A 15,028-nucleotide genomic window follows, 5' to 3' on the forward strand; every position below is an offset into this window, starting at 1 on the left:
TAGAGCAGAACAAAGATGATATTAGATTTTTGTAGGAAATTGGAGAAATATTAAAGGAACTTTTTATTGACTAGCATGTTTAATTGCAAAATGATGCTGACACATTGCATTAGTTCAACTGACTTAAAAATTTTTTTGCTGATAATTGTACTCGGCATCTGAAGCCTCTCGTGTCAGTGTCCAACAATAGTTGACCAGCATTCCAGTTGCCGCGATGCCATGGTCGCAATGCCCTGGTGAAACCTTTCACCATGTTCATCACTGACTGCACCAAGATCAGTCGGGTAAGACGTCCAAATCCCCATGCGAGTGAAGAAAACGAATTTTCAATGATACATTGCACTTCATGGTTATGCTTGAAGTCTATTGGAAATATGACAGGAAATCACCAAAATAAGAGGTCTAAAAAGGTACATGATAAGAAAACTATGATTTTTGTGATCAGCAGCTCAAAAGCCATAAAGTGGGTTCACCTTCAAAGCTATCTACAGCTCCACGCAGAGCAAATCAGTTGAAAATGTGGGTAGAAAATTGGTGGGTAGTGTTTAATGTGAAGTGATGCATTTTGGAAAGTCAAATGCAAGAGGAAATTGTGCAGTACATGGCAGAACCCTTGAAAAGATTGATGTATAGAAGGATGATGGTGTGCAAGTCCATAGCAGCCTGAAAGTAAGTAGGATGGTAAAGAAGACAAAGGGCTGCCTTGGGATAAAAGTTGGGGAAATTGTGCTGCAGCTGTACCAAACTGGTTGGACGACATAGGAAGGATGTTGAGGTATTGTAGAGGGTGCAGATGTGGTTCACGGGGATGTTTAGATTGATTAACCAAATTTGTCCAATTTACTTTTGAAGATAGTTTCCTCTGCAAACAATCAGAGGAATGTAAATGGAGGATTTTCTAGAGGTTTATGGTGAGAGGGAGAAAATTTCAGATTAGCAGGCAATTTTTAAAAAAGTGTGATAAGTGCCTGGAACACTTGCCAGGGAAAGTGTAGAAGAAGATAGAATAATGTTGAAGAGGCATTCTAGCAGATAAATGAACAGGCAAGGGATTGGAGTATATGAACATGCACAAGTGGATGGGATTAGATTGCTGTCAGGGCTGGTACAGATATTCCTATGCTGTCATGCTTTGTGCATTCAACAATTCAGCATTACTGGTTATTATTGGCATTACCTGTTTATCCATTGTTATACTGTAATAGGTTTCATCCAGTGGGATGGGATAATTTCTCTAGATTAACTAGTTATTTGGTCTACAAACTAGTTTCAGAGAACTGAAACAAAAATGGTAAATGTAATGGTAAAAATAATGCTCAGCAGATGAAGCAGTATTGGGGGTGTGGTTGGGTGGGGAGGAATAATCAATATTTTTGAGACTAGGACTAAGTTTCCATCTTTTTAAAAAAAAAGACAAATATAAGACAAAACATCCCAGAAGACTGATGTGCCAGCCGAGAGCTGGTTTTTTGCTCTGAAGAAAATGAGTGAGAGGAGATGTTCTGAAGTATTGGGAACTTATTTGATGGGAAGGACATGGCGCGGGCCCTCTTCCCTTCTCAGGAGAAACCTGCTCGGTGAAGTCAGCACTTCCTGGTTGCGTCACGCTGAGCAGGCAGCGACTTTGCAACGTGCTGACGTCACTCCCACAGACCAACCCGTTCCAGACGGGAAGTGGCTCATGCCCTGAAAGCAGCGTGCGAAATTTTAATAAAGTTAGTTTGTGTGTGTGTGTGTATGTACGAGTTTCATTTCAGCAGTGGTGCCGTTAGCAGATGCAACAATGGGGTCATTAATGACTCAGTTTGATAAAGGAGGAACCACAGAATACAAAAGTCTAAGAACAAGCAGTAACATGTATTAAGACAGGCAATTGTAGGTAAACGATTACCTTTTATGTGCAGTGGATGCTGGAATAAAGTTTTTGGTGTCCTTGTGCTTTGCCCACCTAATTTTCCAGTAGATGATGCTCAATGCCTACTGTTGAGTAGGAGGTGGGAACAAGTTTCTGATGGGTGGGTCCTGCAGAAGCTGTCAGGCTTACTCTAAGTGATTGGTGTTTCTGGCACTGAACACTGACCGAGAAACAGAACCCCCACCTGGAGTATTGCGTCCAGTTCTGGTCTCCAATTTTGAGGAAGGACATACTAGCTATAGAGGGTGTGCAGCGCAGATTTACAAGTTTAGTACCAGGGATGGCAGGGTTGACATATGCTGAAAGGCTAGAAAAACTGGACTTGTATCCAATGGAGTTTAGAAGGATGAGGGGGGACATGATTGAGATATACAAAATCATCAGGGGGATAGACAGGGTGAAGTCGGATTACTTGTTCCCAATGACGGGGGAGACGAGGACTAGAGGGCATAGTTTAAGAATACAGGGTAGGCCCTTTAGGACGGAGAAGAGAAAACATTTTTTTACCCAGAGAAGTGTGAATCTGTGGAATGCTCTGCCACAGAGGGTGGTAGAGGCAGATTCGCTGATTATGTTCAAAAGAGAGTTAGATAAGACTCTAGTGGGCAAAGGAGTTAAGGGTTATGGGGATAAGGCTGGAAAGGGGTACTGATGGTAGTGATCAGCCATGATCTGTAAAATGGCAGTGCTGGCTCGACGGGCTGAAGGGCCTACTCCAGCTCCTATTGTCTATTGTCTAAATTATTTCCTTATCTGGGAATATGTTGGAGGATCATCGTGGGGCGGGGGGGGGGGGGGGGGGGTTGGGGAGTGGTGGGAGAAACTTCTTTCTCAAGATTTTAATGGCAATTGATTTTTTTTCTGGATATGGAGAAAGTGAACCCATCTGCACAGAACCTGTTCTTGGCTGAGGATAATTTGTGTTCAGAGTTGGGAACCCAATTTCAGACTCACTGAGAAGCTTTTTTCCAAGGCAGTTTAATTTTATTGTTTAGCTTTTTTACAGTTATAATAAAACTCGCCAACAATTTTTGATTTGTTTGCATTATGATGCTGCCCTAAAACACTGAATTTCATGACAATAAATCCTGACTCTGATTTTCCTTATGAAGCAACTTTTATGACATGAAACTTTCCAGTATTCTATGTCACTAAGCTATACTGCAGGTAGAGGGCGCAGCTGGTGCACGTGAAATTTTGGTTATCAAAGAATGAGGAAGAGGCCAATGAACTGTGAAACTTGCACCTTTCCCATAACTAGAGGTATGAATAATTGAAGCAAGATTTTTGAAGGCTCCTGTAACATTTCAGTACAATTGCTTTCAAATAAACAAATTTCCTGTTACTGCTCTGAAAACAGACATCGGTGGGAAACAGTCAATCAGCTGGTCTTCAAATTCTGAGAAATGAACAACAATGTAGAGTGAAAGCATCTCCAGAAATGATGTGAACTGCGCAAAGGGGATAAGGAGGGACAAATTCAGGCTGGTGCTGTGATCTATCACTTACACCAGGTCTTTGTCCTCAAATTCTGAGGAACTCTCCTCTTGGCATCCACCCTGTTAATCCTTCGAGGAATCTTGTATGTATCAATGATGACATTTGTGATTTGTTTTGGGAATCGATAGAGAATTCCCAATCTGCTCACTTCTTCAGCATCACTGTTATTTGTAGTTGAGAGCAACTGTTGCAGAGAGATCTTTGCGTGAGTTTTATTGTGCGAAGATTGTTACGAAAGACCATCAGTAACAGGCTCTCACCAAATTGGCAAGTGTCTTCTGCAAGCACTGTCTTGTCAGTGCTTTTCCAAGTCTCTGCTAATGTCTATTAGTTTAGACATTGTGTACATTTATTAAAGAATATAATAGAAATGGGAGTTAGATTTGAATATTACAAATAATGCTCAAAGATAGTCAGGTCTGTTGAGATTGTATGAGAAATAATGCAAGATGTTGATTAGTTCAATATAATTTTTTACATGTTATGTTTGACACCACAAAAGTTGAAGAAAATGAAATCAGATATATCAGATCAATGTTTTAGGTTTAGTGAAGAGAGAGGTATTTTCTTGCATTCAACTTGGTCATGCCCTAAGGCAGGGGTGTCAAACTCAAATTCACAGAGGGCCAAAATTAAAAACTTGGACTAAGTTGAGGGCCGAACTAAATATTTATTGAAAATTTTCAACAACATCTGCATGTTTTCTCTTCTTTCAACATATGTAATGTTAAACTTTAGGATATTACTTTAGGAGGATAATGTTACAGGTCAGGAGTAGGTAGCTCAAGTTCACCCTTTGCTTGACCTGAGGGAAACATATTTGGTTCCTGTGGAGATGTAGTCAGCATTCACAGGCTGTGTCCATTTTGGTCTGCATCAGGACTCAGCATTTCCTGCTCACTCCTCAGGCTCTAGGCCTCTATTTACCCTCGACCCACCATCCCTCTACCTGACCAGTCCTTTACCCAACCTCTACTCACCCCTCACTCCACTCGCTCTGCCTCTACCCACCCCATCCTATACACGCTCCTCTACTGCCTCTCCCCTCAACCTGTTCCTCCCTCTACCTGTCTCTCACCCTCTAATCACCTCTCACCCTCTAATCACCCCTCCCCTACTCACCCTGCCCCTCCCCTTTTACCTCTTCCCTATCCACCCCTCCTTCTACTCATCCCTCCCTCTAACTGCCCCTCGCACCACCATAACTTCCCCTGCCCATTACTCCTCACCTACACCCTCTGCCCACCCCTGCTTACCCACCCACTCAGGCCCAGCGCGCTGCCGATCAGCCTTTGCGGACAGCCACCATCTCTCTCTTCACGTGCAGGGCCGAACCAGCCGTCCCTGGGGTCCGCGCGGGTGCAAGCGCTAAAGGCCGTAGCGACCGGGAGAAGTGCGCTTGCACTGTGGAAGGGCCGTCCGGTGCCAGTCGCGCGGGGCTCGCGCTGTCCGGGGGCCGTGCGCAGCCTGCCATGCCCGTCACGGCGACAGGAAATCACAGGCGCTCGCCCATCCGCCGCACCGCTCGACAGGTGGGAAAAGTGACTGGTTGTGCGGGGAGCCTTCCAACTGGCTTGCCGGCTGATGACATCGACAGACTTCTCGTGTTACAATTTCTCGTGTTACAATGGGGAAGGATGTGCAATGAAGGGGGAGGATGATGGGGGTGACATTACCAAAAAACAGCATCGGCTCTCGCTGCAGGGCGGGCCACCTCTAATACATTTTTGAAATGATCTTGCGGGCCAAATATAATTATATCGCGGGCCAAATTTGGCCCGCGGGCCAGAGTTTGACATGTGTGCCCTAAGGCAAGACTTTTTTGGGGTTTTTTTAGAATCAGTTACAGGCATTGTATTTCCACTAAACCCAGATTTATTCCTATTGGGGAATATAGAAGGAACTAGATGCAAATTGAAATTATCAATATATCAAATGAAATTTGTTAAAATAGTATTAGCAGTAGCAAGGAAATGTATTGCAGTGACTTGAAATCGGATTCACATTTAGGTATGGGAAGACGGAATGCAAAATTCAAAGTTGTATTCCTTCACAGAAAATATAATTTGAGAAATAAATATGGTATATTTTTGTGTATTTGGAACCTATATATGCAAATTTTAGGTATAAATAGATAGAAATGTTCTACCAGCCTCTTAAGACCTATATCAACCTCCTTCCTTAAATTGATCATATAAACTTTGGACCCCAGTATGTTGGAAAGTGATACTCTGAGCAATCCATTAATTTTTTTCTCCTTATCTTGTATTACTATATATGTCTCTCTCTCTCTCTCTCACACACACACACACACACACACACACACACAACTTTATTTATTTAGAGATAGTTGGGGGAGAGAGTGGTCCAACATATAATGACTGAAAATGTTCATGAGTTTAAACATTTCTTGTTCTGTATAATAGTTTATTAATTACATATATGGAAATTTTTAAATCCCCTACTAATCACAGAGCACCTATGGCATAGGGAATACTTCAACTGGTATGTAAGTGGAAAGAAAAAGGTTGAGAACCGCTGGTAAGTTAGAACAGAGCCTTGAGGTGTGCCTGCTTTAATTGGCAGAGGAGATGTTGCTGATCTGCACTGACTGTGGATTACCGATGAGGAAGTCAAAAATCCAGTTGCAGAAGCCCAGGTTTTGAAGCTTGCTGATCAGTAGTGAGGGGATGATTACAGTTGCAAGCTCATCTTGATTTTGCATCTGTAAGATTAAAGTGTTGGAATGGATATGAAGATAGTTTAAAGCACAATTCAGATGAAGTGGAAAGAAGGAAGAAAAGGAAAGAAATGCCAAAAGGTAAATAAAGTGTTGAATAATCATGACATGATTAGAGGATTAACTTGAGTGTCCATATGTTAATAAACCTAATAGTGGGTTCATTGCACAATGAAGTATGAAAAGGATTCATGACTTTTAAATATAAAATAGTGATTGTGCCATTAGAAATAATTTTAATGATGGGTAACAAAATGAAAGAAAATGATCTGATATGCAACAGAGATGTATGTGTTCATTAACAGAATTTCTGAAGGAAAGGAATAACTGTTTTACCAACCTTGAGGCTAAAATGACATTTATGCATCTGTTCATGCTTTCAGTGTACTCAGGAAAAGAAAAGGTCACCCTGCAGGCCCTCCCTGTTTTCCTAGCTGATAGGAGTTCTGGTACTGGCATAAAATAATGACACCATCGTTTCATAATTTTAATGGAAATTTAAAAGTTTGTCTCAGTTCAAATCAATGCTCATGTTTTGTAAGAAAAAGTTTTATATTCAATAGATATTGAAAATTTTGTCATGTATATTTATGGGGGAAAAAAAAAATCAATCCTCATGTTGGGTATCTTGTGAAGACCAGATGATGTGGCCATTTTAATGCAATAAAGAAATTGGGAAATCTCTCACCCAATTATATTCCAGGACTCGCTCATACTTGTTTGCTGTAAAACTTCTTTATTTTACTGTCAGCTGACTTTGTATTCTATTGTCGCTGACCTGGATTTAATCATTTGCACACATCTCGAGTCCCCTTTCAAGTCGAAAGTGGTAATAAATTAAATGTACAAAAAACACCCGTACAAAGAAACAAATCCACAATGAAATTCAGCTCAAATAGCTGTGAAATAATAAGGTAAATGTAGAGTTCATGAATAAGGCAGCATCTGTGTTTACCTGAAGTCAGTACCATCTGGACATTTAATTACAGTATTTGGAGAAAGGATTTTAAGGGCTCTTTCATGTTACCAGTCCACTCTCACTTGAAGTAATCCACATGTAGCTGGTTTCATTTCCAATATTTCTACCTTTAACTAGCAGGAGGTAATCTGATTGCTCCATGTGGTTTCCTGGTCAAGTTCCGGTGTTTGAATACAGAATAGAGAGGAGGGTCAGCTGGAAGTAGAATGTATCAGCCTTGAGTAACATGGCACATTTGATGAAACTCAATGACATTTAAACTTGCCCTTGAAAACCTATTAAGAACTATTAGGGTGTACATTAATTTAATGTTTAAAATATATGATGCAGTTGCATTTCATCATGTTCATTATTGTATATTTGAAAAGCATTTTGACATCTTGAAAATGTATATTTGAGCATGGAAAATGACAATTTTTTTCTATTAAAGAATTGTTCATTTTTTTTGCACATCAGGACATCTAAATATTGCTTTGAACTAAACTGTACACATCAAGTAACCTCACCACCCACCACCCCTATTTCAATTTGCAGTGTTTGTTGAGTAACTTCATATCACTATTGGGGTGAAAGGGGAGGCCAGGCAGAGAGGCATTGAGCCATTCCCTTTAGTCATAGGTTTACAGTGTAGGTGCAGGTATCAAGGGGTAGTCACCTCTGTGATGCTGTCTGCAGTTGAATAGCCAACAATGGTTGCTTTTTAAAGTACACAATTGGATTAGAATCAGTTCAGTGACAAAAAAAGTTGATTTTGTAGTTAAACAAGACTGTGTCTCTTGAATCAGAAGTTCAAGAAGGATCATCTTACAATGCCAATATAGAAGAAATTGGGTCAGCCTTGGGAGAGACCAAAGCTTTCAACAAATTTGCAGAAGCAAGTGTTGGAATATGAAACTCAGTGAGGTCTTTTGACAGCATTTAATACATTGTTGGATGACAAATTCCAATGACTATCTTTGGCTTTAGAGTATGCCATGACGCTTCAAGAGAAAATGGTCACGTTTCAGAGGTTGGAAGTGAGCAGTAGGCATGACATCTGGACCTCTGCAATGGTTGATAAAGATGACATGTCATCTCCACAAGGCGATGGTAGAAGTAGAAAAATTGTCCACAGGCTGACAATGCTTCATAAAGAGAAAAGCATTTGGAATAGCAGACTCGTCAAATAGAATTCTGCCAGGCTTAGGAAAAGTCAGCTCATTCCAATGCATGAATCCTTCATTCTTTTCATGTTAAACTCAGAAGTCCTAAAGAAGGACAATGCTGAGAATCAGTGGTCATCCTTGTGTGAAATGATTTCTGACAACTGAAGGAGCTAGTGGACAATGAAAGGAACTGATCACACCTCAGCAAAATACCTCATTCCCAAATGCCTGAGATTTAATTTAATTAGCATCTAAAGCTGTCAACTTGGCAGAAGAAAGTAACTTAGCCTTGGAACGTATGATGTTAGATTATAGCTCCACCTTTAACAGCTGGACTGCTTGCAAAATGAATGTTCTCACTGAGTCACTGTACCTTGGTGCACAGAACAATATAATTAAACGGAGCTTGATATGCTAATACAGAAAGTGAATTGTTAGCAGTTGTATCTAGATGTGAAATGGTTCACTTTCATGGTTGAAAAATGATCCCTGATTAGAACAAATCTACAAAAACAAAAACCCCTAGGCAGCAGGGTTCCTGGGGCTCCAAAGTAAGGTATTGTGCTGACATAGAATCCAGATAAAGAAACATTACTGGCAGCTGCACAATCTCATCCATTGCCATTGATGAACCGCAAGGTGAAAGTAAAGGTTCACCACCTGTTATGTGTAACACCAATTATGTTGAATAAGGTGAGAATGGCAGGGTGTGGAGTTACAGTCCTTTCCACAGTGGCTAGAAAAGATAAAACAATCATACCCACAAAGTAAGGCGAATTGGTGTTTCAGAGAGCCGGAGCAGCTGAACATTGGATTGATATCTACAAACATATGGAGGTAAAGGTGATAATATGTTGTGCATAAAATACAGGAATACGCAACAACAGGGAGTTGGCTATTGAGACAGTACTTAGACCATGATATACTACAGGAGATGATTTCTATGGGAGAGGCCAACAATGGCCAACTGTAGACGGCTACTCCATGGATCAGAAGGGTGAAAGAGATCCTTAAGAATGATCACAGCATTTTTCTCCTATTTTCTCAAATTTCTGAGAAAATGGTTCTTGCCAATGGAATATTATTCTTTAAATAATTAGAGGTGTTTGTGCATATGGGTCCACCATTTCAATTTTTTCAACAGGTTACCTGGGAGTACTTGTCCAAACAGTTAAGAGAACACTTATCACATGCAGGGAGACAAAGGACAACCCAAACTTTGCTGCATTGTCACTCTAAGCTCACCTCTTAAGATGTGTATAAAATCAATGGCAGGTTCAAGAAAATTTTGCCAAGTAAAATATATCCTCCAGAAGATCAAAAAGAAATAAAACAATGATTGACTAGTGCGTAAGTAAAAGAAAGCCAACCATACAATAACCATGTTAAATTATAACTGGACCTCTTGAGAGTGAAAGCAGACCATGTGCAGGATCCAATTATAGAAAGCCTGGGATCCAATTAGTTATCAACAAAGCTAATACCCCAGATTTATACATGGGTAAAGTAGCGAAATTGTATGTAGTCCACCTCTATCCTACATTAGACCAGATAAAACAGTGAGTCTTAGCAACAATAACAATAAGCTCCACAGCAACACTGAATGCAACTTCTGCAACTCAGAGATAATCACCACTTTACCAACACATGAAATCATTGCACAGATAGATTACTATAACTAAGTCCACAAAAGAGAGGAAAAAGATACCAGCTGAGTGAAATCTTGAAGCTTTAGGAAGTGTGTTAAGTCAAAATAAATCACACGTTTTAAAATTAATTATCCAAGTTTGAGGTTTTATGAAAATGGACAGAATGTTCTTTGAAAGATTTGAGTCTTAAAGTGTGATTAATAAACAGCTGTGGGCACAGGATGAGAGGAACTTGTGCAGGAAGGAGCAGCTCCTTTTGTTATTTGAAGGGTTGATGTTGAACTTGATCCAGAAAAATGGAAATGTAAAGGATTGCAAGTAAAAGGCTTCAAGCTTGCGTGTTTAACTTGCACTTTAACATAAAGATCAAACACAGTTTGCAAAAGAAAAGTAGGCATTTTTAAAGTTTACAATGTGGAGAGAATAAGGCAAGGGAAGGATTCTGATCGAAGAGTGAGTTATTCAATTTTATCTTTGACATACTGAAATTTCCATTTTAAAAAAAGTATCCATTTTAAAGTAAAATAATATTTTTTAGACATACAACACAGTAAGTAGCCCTTCTGGCTCACTAGCTCATGCCCCCCCCCCCCCACCCCACAAGATATACCAATTAACCTATAATCCCTGTACATTTTTGAAAAATAAGGGGAAACTGGAGCACCCGGAGGAAAGCCACACAGATACCAGAACATATAAACTCCTTACAGACATTGCCAGATTTGAACCCGGGTTGCTGGCGTGCTAACCATGCTGCCCAAACCTGAATGTTATAGAGCCATGCAGCATGGAATCAGGCACTTTGACCCAATCTGACCACACTGACCAAAGTACCCAACCCATACTAGTCCCACCTGCCTGCATTTGGCTCAGATCCCTCAAAACCTGTTGTATCCATGTATCTGCCTAACAGTTTCTTAACGTTGCAGAAGTACCTGCCTGAACTACCTTCCCCCGGCAATTTGTTCAATACACTCACCACCCTTTGTGTAATTAAAAAAAGTTACGTCCTTAGGATACTATTAAATCTCTTCCCCTCACCTTAAACATATGTTCTCAGGTTCTCAGTGCTCCTAAATAACTAGTATTGTTATTAAGTTACTGGGCCAGCTTGCAGAGCCTGGCCAATTAACTGGGAAACATGATTAAATTGTGATGTGATGGCTGGAAAATTTAAATTTTAAAACTTAGCTAAATATGGAATTAAAAACTATTTTTAATGACATTGCTGATGAAATTACAGATTATCATAAAAATCTAGCCCATTCTTCAGGGAAGCAACCCTGCTGTGAGGCTGTCCAATCCCTCTATGTGTTTCTTCTGATCAGAAAACAGAACATAAGGAGCAGATAGCCCCAGATAGCCTGCCCCATGTTTTAACATGATCATGGCTGTTCTATGCTGGCCTCAAATCTTATTCTGTGCTTGCCTCCCTGTAACATTTGTCCTAATGGTTTGTGGCAATTAGAGATGTATTAAATGCTGCCCTCTTTGCCTTCTGCAGGGACTTCTCCCTCCGTGACTCCCTTGCCCACACCTCCTTCCCCACCAATCGTCCTCTTGGGACCTACCCGTGTGACTGCAGGAGATGTTCCTCTTGTGCCCACACCTCCTCCCTCACCACTATTTTGGGCCCCAAATGGTCCTACCAAGTGAAGCAACATTTCACTTGGGAATCTGCAGGAGTCATCTACTGCATCCAGTGTTCCTGTTGTGGTCTCTTCTACATCAGAGAGACTGGTCGCAGACTGGGAGATCACTTTGTTGACCACTTTGGCTCCGTCTGCCACAATGGTGTGGATCTCCCAGTGGCCACCCTTTTCAATTCCCCATCCCATTCCCTTGTTCAAATGTCTGTCCATAGGCCACCTGCAAATTGGAAGAACAACACCTCATCTTCCGACTGGGACCCTCAACTGGATGGCATTAATATCGACTTCTTTGGCTTTTGTTAAACCCCCCCTCCCTCATTTCTTCCCCCGTCGCCTTCCCCCAGATCTGTCCCTCCCTCCCGTCTCCTTTGACACAAACATGATAATTTCTTACCTTGTCCCTTATCATATCCAATTAACACCTTTTGTTGGTCGGAATTCTTCCTCCATCCAGTATTGTCTGAATTCTGAGACTTCCTGCTTCTGGCTCATTCTGATTACTCCTTGAAGAGGGGCTCAGGCCTGAAATCTCAGCAATATATCTTTGGTTTCTACAGATGTTGAAAAGATCGGCAGAATTCCTCCAGTATTTTGGTGTGTTTATACTACAATCACAGCGTCTGCAGACTTTTGTGTTTCACTTAAATGCTGCCCTTGCCTTGATACCCTGGAACAAAGGGAAAAGTCAGACTGAGTAGTTGGCCAATATTTATTTCAAGCATGTTATTTTATTAATGACCAATGTGACTTTACAAAATTAGTTGACCTTTAACTTTGCCTCTTTGGTTAATAATCTCTTATGCCAATGACTTCATGGGAAATTCAGTGGTGTGTGCATTAGCTGCCAGCTGTGTGACATTGTTAACTGATCCTGTTTACCAACAGTTGAAAAGTCTTCTGCTTTGCTGACATCACTTGGTGTTTCAAAAAGTTTTCCTGCTCTCTCTTTCTGCTTGTAAACTGTTATTGACTATTTTGGAATCCTTTCAGTTTCATTTAATGCTTAACCTATTGTCAGACTGCACCCCACTGCACTCGAGAGGCCATCTAAATCAATGCGTCCAAACAATGTGTCGGGAGGTACTTCAACAATGGTAGGGTGGGGGTTGGTGTGTCCGGTTGAGTGTGACCTTACCTACCCCAGATGCCTATGCACTTCCCAACATTAATGACCAGTGTTTCCCTTCCAACCTAAGGGTGCCTGGTTATTTCTTCAGTCTCTGCTGCTGTTACAGCTGAGATCAAATCATTTAACATAATCCTGTCATCAAACCTGGATTTACTCAATGTGTTTTAATTTTCCTGTTCTTCATAAAATAAAATTGATAACACACAGCTTCAGTTTCAAAATATGATCCATTTTGTCTAAAGTGAAGGGTGAAAATTTTATTTCATTTGTCCAGATAAAGTGATAATTCATCATCGTGTCAATTAAGGACAATTGCGTGGAGTAGGTACTGGACCTTTAACAATCCCCAGCTCTGCGCACTGTTTCAAATCATGTTTTACTGCCTCTGCAAGATTTAATGGTTTCACATTTGTTGACATCCACAGGTAGCTTACAAACTAAGGAAATAATGCACTCACATTTTTCAAAGTTCCTTGTTAGCTATGTGGAGCATTCTGCACTTATTTCTGCTCAAAGAAAAGCCAACTATTTCTTAAGAGCAAACATATTTTTGTCGATGAAAAGTTTTATTCTAAGCTAAGATAAAAGCAGAATTGTCTCCTCTCTTAATTTAGTTTACTGGGTGGGATAATTTAAACACAAGAAATAATGTTCAAAATGTTCATGAGGAATTTCATTTCAATTAAGGGTAAATTTCACAACAGAACATTATGGCGAGAAAGTTTAAGAAAGATTGAAATCTGTTGAATATCTGTTTTTGATCTGGTGGTATTGATTATATTTACAGTTATATAAAAAAAAAGTTTTTGGAAATAAGCATATTAAAGCACAAATCTTTTGCACATCTTTATACTGGATAATTTATTTTTAAGAGGAATCATTTCATTTTTCTTTCGAGCTTTAGTTTGGATTCAACTTCAGGATATTTTTCTTCAGAATTTTTTAAACCCATTTCTGTTGTGAAAGTATATCTGTGCGAATGTTGGAGCTGATTCTGTGATTGCTCAGATATTCAGTGATGTTCTCATGAGGTGAGTAGAGATGGCCTGGTGATGGAAGAAATTTGACCCTAGCCGTCAGTCTTCCAGGTCAGATATACCATGAACCAGACGTCAGTTTCAGCACCTTTTTCTCGGCAGGATAGCTGGCATAACATCTGGAAATTGTACAAGTATGGAACAGTGGCACTGTACATTCCTTTCTTCCACCTGTCTGCCAGATGCAGAGTTAAACTGGGTTTTTTTGGGGGGGACCGAAGGGGAGGAAACAAATTCCCACAGAACGATGCAGATGCGGCACAGAAAATGAATGGAAACCAACAGCACGAGGTTGCACTTTCTATGGAAGTTATATTCTGTGTTTACCCACATTATGCAAAATCATTGAGGACCCCTTCCATGCTGCACACTGCATCTTTCAGCTGCTCCCGTCGAGAAAGAGATACAGGAGTATCAATGCTGAGGAACAACTTCTTCCCATGGGCAGTGAGAATGCTGAACGGCCAAAGAAACTGCTCACAGTAACCATCCGAGACTCTCATATTTATGGAACAATCATTATTTATTTATTTGTATAGATGAAGACTTGCCCTGCATATGCATTGTCTGTCTGTATGTGTGTTACTTCTGGTTGTGTATCTGCGTGTTTTGCGCTGAGGACCGGAGAACACTGTTTTGTTGGGTTGTTCTTGTGCAATCAGATGACAATAAACTTGACTTGACCTCCCCTTTAAGGATGTGTGAATGTTAATGTAAAACCAGCTCCAAGCTGTGCCATTATTTAGACTGGGGTTTGTTGACCAGGAAGGGAAGTGGGAGGAGGGTGGAGTTGTGGGAAAAAAAATTAATGATTTACTGTTAAATAATTGTAGAAACGTCATCAAGTATCTCCCAATTATGAAAAAGCAATGTGTCACTCCGTTGGTCATTGCATTATGTACCAGAGAGTCTATTGTGAATGATAGGATACAGTTTGAAAACAATTATTTCCAATAGAATGGGGCATCTTGCCTGTCCTCTGGTAATATAAACTTATATGTTTGTTTACTAAATATGGATAATGGAAAAGTGAGGAGGATTGGGAACTTGCTGAACAATGAAATAAGCATTGAATCAACCAATGAGATGAAGGGATTAAGTAGAAAGAGGAAAAAAAGGCCAAATTCAGTGAAAAAGAGAGCTTTATTGCATTGACAAAACAGAAATGAAACTGAATACCAAGTATATCTTGTTTATGGTTAAAATGTAGTATTTCAAAAATCATCCAGTATTTTACATTCTGAAGAAATAACATTGTATAGTCATATTTGTTTGTTTGGTG

At 40.2% G+C, this 15,028-nt stretch overlaps 1 long non-coding RNA gene across 1 annotated transcript; it reads right to left on the reverse strand.

Annotated features, from left to right (window-relative positions):
- Window positions 1-46: 46 nt before the first annotated feature.
- LOC138744371 (uncharacterized) lies at window positions 47-1,946 on the reverse strand. Its single transcript, XR_011345458.1, has 2 exons — window positions 1,892-1,946; window positions 47-363 (listed from the first exon to the last, which is right to left on the reverse strand). It is a non-coding gene; the product is annotated as an uncharacterized lncRNA (long non-coding RNA).
- Between the last annotated feature and the right edge of the window lie 13,082 nt (window positions 1,947-15,028).

This window comes from Narcine bancroftii, chromosome 1 (assembly GCF_036971445.1).
Source record: "Narcine bancroftii isolate sNarBan1 chromosome 1, sNarBan1.hap1, whole genome shotgun sequence".
NCBI lineage: Eukaryota > Metazoa > Chordata > Chondrichthyes > Torpediniformes > Narcinidae > Narcine > Narcine bancroftii.